Below are 6137 nucleotides of genomic sequence, written 5' to 3'. Positions count from 1 at the left end.
TGTATATATATATATATATATATATATATATATATATATATATATATATATATATATATAGTATATATATATATATATGTATGTATGTATAACTGAATCACAAAAATATGGAACGTGATGAATATATAAATAAAGATAAAAAATATGGAACGTGATGAATATATAAATAAAGATAAAAGAAACAGAAACACTGGAGTGCTGCGAGGCCTTTTGACACTACGTCCTTTACTTAGCAGACTCTGCTAAGTAAAGGACGAGTGTCAAAAAGGCCTCGCAGCACTCCAGTGTTTCTGTTTCCTTCGTGGATTTTATCTTTATTTACATATATATGTATATATACACATATGTACTGTATATATATACAGTATATATATATATGTGTGTATGTATCTCTCTCTCTCTCTCTCTCTCTCTCTCTCTCTCTCTCTCTCTCTCTCTCTCTCTATATCTATATATATATATATATATATATATATATATATATATATATATATATATATATATATATATATATATATATATATATATATATTTATATATATTATTTTAGTATATTCATAGTACCCAAACTCACTTAAAATTCATGAGATGCAATGTATATTATTGGAGTTGGGATTAAAGCCAGTTGGTTGGTCTCTTTGAAATAATTTTTGGGTAAATGCTACCTCAGTTAAGAGACTTAGTACAATTAGTCAAAATTCCATATATTTCAGTTCCCATTTCCCATATTGTAATTATAGAATGTTAATTGTGAAGATTTTATCTTACAGTACAGTACATTGAAGGAGAATTTTTCCAAGGTTTAAATATTACCGTGATATATGACTATTGAATGTAGATTCTGATAAGTATGCTATTACTTTATGATTTTCCACTTTAGCTTAATGTTGGATCCCAGGCAGCATATTAATTATTCATATGATCATGTAAGTAACTATCCTGTATGTTAGAATGAATGAATGGATGACATAACTTAATATATGAGTATAGACCCCAACTGGTAACAAGGGGTATTTCCCTGTACAGTATTCAGACACAGGTCTGAGTGGACATCTGTTATTTTACATTTGCAATATATGTTTAAATGTTTATTTTTTCAGTACATAAATATTAGCTATTTTTTATTTATGCCTTATCTTTTTTATTTCATGTGTAAAGTTGAATTCGTCACACTTTGAGTAAGCTGTAAGTGTGTATGTAAGTGGTAAAGATTTAATGGACTCTCTCTCTCTCTCTCTCTCTCTCTCTCTCTCTCTCTCTCTCTCTCTCTCTCTCTCTCTCTCCATTATAGTGCATTTCTGTACAAGAAGAGTGTATAAGATATAGAGTACTGTAATACTGAAGTGCAGTAGTTTGTTTCAATACGTGTAGTTCCTTTTTCCATTGTGCTGTATTTTTCACAGAAGGGAATAGTGAAATATTGATATTATGTAACTGGTTTTGGGTTGTGAATCAATTACTTGTACAGTATACTTATATATTTTCTCAATAATTTGCAGTACTTATCACTTCCTTTTTCCCCACTGAAGTCAAGTAGAACTAGAAACCATAATACACTATAATACAAGTGAGTGGAATTGAGAAATAACATTTTCCATGGATTTCACTGCTTCATAAGTTCTTTATTAGAATCTTAGTCCTGAAAGTGATGCATTATTGTTGGTTTTCCACTTAATCAGTTTACGTTTTTGCTGTAATGTTAAGGTTTTTTAGGAATATATATATTTTTTGTAGTGTTTATTATGTTTGGTTTTTATTGTAATGCACAGTGGTGGAGACACACCGAACATTCTGCAAGAGAAGTGTTACTATATTTCCTGAAGAACTTCCAAAGACATGTTTATGGAATCATCACCTCAATTACTTTCCATTACCTCTATTTACTGAGCAGCATGGGCAGTTATTCATGCTGTTGTTATAATTGTTAGCAAGAACAAAATAAGCCTTAATTTTAATGCAAACAGTACAGTACCTTGTAATACTGTAGCACTTAGGCATTTAGACATCTAAGGTATATTATGTTCTACATGTCTCAGAAACTAAAATTGATGCTGTGTAATTCACAGTAACATGTATAAAAGCATTGTGAAGGCTTACAGTGCTGTACAGTAATCAGGCTAATGTTCAACTTATACATGTGGCTGCTGATATTTAATGTACTTTGCATTTAAAATGAGGAGCAAATGTATAGTGATTTATTTCCTCATGAAATATTCTTAGTGACCTTCTTAGACTACTTGCTTCAAATGGCACCAGAAGGGAAAAGATACTACAGTCGACCCCCAGTATTCGCTGGGGATGCATACCAGTACCCCCCCGCAAATAGCTAAAATCTACGAATACTTGACAACCCTCTAAAAATGCTTGTAACTGCTAATTTTGATAGTTCAAAACACCAAAAAACCCTCTAGAAATGCGTATACCCGAGGATTTTAGTAGTTTTACCACAAAAAGTGCATTTAGTCACGAAAATTATATGAAAATACAATAATCTGTGAATATTTCTGTATGAAAGATACCGTGAGTAGGCGAATTTTACACAATTGAAGTCTACTGTATACTACATGTTCCACAGAAATGTCCACAAATAGGTGAAGCCACGAATCCGGGACTGTATTAAGAGATGATTAGAGTAAGAATTGATGGACACCATCTTTTAAAATCTGGCCTTACTCATATCAATTTGAATAGAATTTTTAACTTTTTTTATCCAATTCCCTTGAAAAGATTGATTTATGATGTTCGTTTCTACTGAGTTGTGTAAGTTTATATAATTTTTCAAATGTTCTCTCTCTCTCTCTCAGGTCAAGGATTGTGTTTTCTCCCTAAGTATTCATTTCATATTAGCTTCCAAATGTGACAAAATCAGCTGAAATTATTTGTAAAATTGAAGAAAAAGAGTACATATTCATAGCCTGGAAATTTGTTGGTTTAGTTTCATCTATATAGTTCATGAGTAAACTGGGATTTATCTTTTTCAGACAGGGTAGTATTTTATTGCTTCATTACCAGACATGAATAAAAAGATTGAGATGATTCAGAAAAAAATTTTAGATGGTTTAGACAAACATATATATATATATATATATATATATATATATATATATATATATATATATATATATATATATATATATATATATATATATATATATATATATATATATATATATATATATATATATATATATATATATATATATATATATATATATATATATATATATATATATATATATATATATATATATATATATATATATATATATATATATATATATATATATATATATATATATATATATATATATATATATATATATATATATATATATATATATATATATATATATATATATATATATATATATATATATATATATATATATATATATATATATATAATATATATATATATATATATATATATATATATATATATATATATATATATATATATATATATATATATATATATATATATATATATATATATATATGTATATATATATATATGTATGTATGTATGTATGTATATATATATGTATGTATAAATATATATATATATATATATATATATATATATATATATATATATATATATATATATATATATATATATATATATATATATATATATATATATATATATATATATATATATATATATATATATATATATATATAGCAATCAAAAGGTGTGGTGTAAAAGGTTCAAACATGTTTTTAAGTATAATCAAAACTAAATTTACAGACTAATCGAAGGTATGATTTTGCGCAACTTTACGATACGACCATATCAGTTGATATTATGTTATTCAGGTGTTACTCAAGATGATGATGCTTTGCACAAACTGCAACAGTGTTTTATCTTTATTTTAAGAATTTGGTTACCCTTTTTTGTAAACAGTTACGTTTATATTGCCCTAAACTGGTAGCAGAGATAATTCTTTTCCTAAGCTCTGAATTAATCCATGAGAAAGGTCAAAATTGTAAACCTTTCAAGGTAATAAATTTATAGATACAGTATACCTGCATTTGGCATACATATTGTTCACAATTGCATTTGTATATCCGGTGAGAAATATTCAGAGCTGTAAAATTAAGACATTTTAATACCAGTATTTTATGCTCTCTCTTTTGCTTACATTATCCAAAACTTGCTGAGGGTTCTTACACATAAGTACTTAAAATGCAGAAGCATAACTTATTGTGATGCTGGTAGTGAGATGCTTTAATATATAAGATTTTCCTGTTAATCAAAATTGTGATAATTTCTTTAATAATAGTCTAGAGGACAACACATGATTTTAAAATTATTTTTCACATATTTAAAAGTACAGTACTTACAGCATAACTGTACTGACAGCTCTCTCTCCCTTTGTGTCTCTCATACAATACTGCAGGTGAGCTTCATAAAATTGGAAACTATACTGAATTCAGTAAAGTATCTGAAGTTGTTATAAAAGATTTATATTTCTGTTGACTTTTGAACTGTTTAATATATATTGTACTTAAATTAAGTAGTGTTTGAATATCCTTTGGAATATGTTTGGGCATATATTTAACAGACATACTGTACTGACCATCTGCTATGAAAAGTTTTGTCTATGTATTATTTTGGAAAATGTGACTTTAGTTAATGAGCGCATTCAACATATCAATAACGCTGCTACCCTTTCCTGAGTTTGAGAGTGGTGAGTGGTAAATTTACTTTCAACCTCTGTCCAGTTATGTATTTACCATTATAGAATTCCTAGGCTTGCTCTTTTTGCTAATTTTTTGTTTTTGTGTGAGCCAGAGTTTTCAGCATACATTAATAAGTAAAATTAAATCAAAAGAAGGAACCATGGGGTCATAATTGCAAATTACCATTTCTGTCTAGCTTTTCTGTCCGACTCATCATTCACTGGTTAGTCAGCCAATCCTGATTATATAAAACTTATGTGACCAAGAGTTGTCATATTTTTGCTTTATCCTCAAATTTTTCTTGCAAAACATAGGACCAAGAAATCTCTTGTTTACAAAATTGAACCAGTTAAATCATATTTTGTAAAAAAAAAAAAAAAAAAAAAAAAAAAAACGGACTTAATATGATCATGAAGGGTTTTGAGATGGTCCAGGTATAATACAGTAATTATTAATTCCCCAGCTCACAAGGGCGCCACAGAAATATGCTTAAATTTTTGGTAGCTCAACCAGAGACTGCACCAAAATTCAGAAAAGGCTGTATTCTTAGTATAAAACATCTTGTCACTTCAATTTTCCGAGTGAGGCATTTACAGATTCACAGGGCTCCGTTTCTTTCAACTGATTTTCTCATAAAGCAATAGACTGCCAACGGTTTCTTCATTCCTTTTTGTTGCGTTTTCATCTTTGTGGCAGTTTTAGTTAAGTATGTTAAAGCATATTTTCCTGGGTGACGAATGATCAAAGTAGAGAAAAATTTTGTTACTTATGTAACACATCCATGGAACAAAGAAATACATTGCAGGAATGGAAAATGCAAAGTATTATGCTATACTATATTTAAAAAGGATTCTGAAGATTAATCAAGGAACTTTAGACTAACAGGACTACAGAACTCCAGTTGCCTGTGAGATACTTGGGGTCTATTGTAGAATACAACTTAATAGGACACTTAGAATTAGACAATTTAATTCCAGACAGCTAGAAAGGGCTTCAATGATTTCTTGAAGGAAGATCATGGTCAATCCTTTAAGGCCTCTCCCATTACATGTTCAGTATGCATGATAAAAGTAGAACAACAAATAAACTGTACTTGATCTGGATTCCTGGAAGACATTTGACAAGGTGCCACATGGAAGATCAACGGCGAAGGTAAGAGGTCTACATATCACAGATGAGGCAAGGTACAGGATTGAAGACTTATTATTTCTGTGAAATTAGGTAGTTGGTATGCTTCAATTTCCAATTACGTGAAATAAGGCAGAGCCAAAACTTTGTTAGCCTATCTTTATGAAGCTGGAATTCTGTCTCATTTTATTTCGGACTATCAGTACTGAAACTGTTCTCTTATTTATTACTATAAGTAGCATGTTTCATTGTTGTATTTCTGGTAATTAAATATTGCACTTGAGCATTCAGTCTGCCTAAGGGAAAGCATCTAGAAAAAT

Source organism: Macrobrachium rosenbergii, chromosome 9 (assembly GCF_040412425.1).
Source record: "Macrobrachium rosenbergii isolate ZJJX-2024 chromosome 9, ASM4041242v1, whole genome shotgun sequence".
Taxonomy (NCBI): domain Eukaryota; kingdom Metazoa; phylum Arthropoda; class Malacostraca; order Decapoda; family Palaemonidae; genus Macrobrachium; species Macrobrachium rosenbergii.
This window is presented reverse-complemented; position numbering follows the sequence as displayed.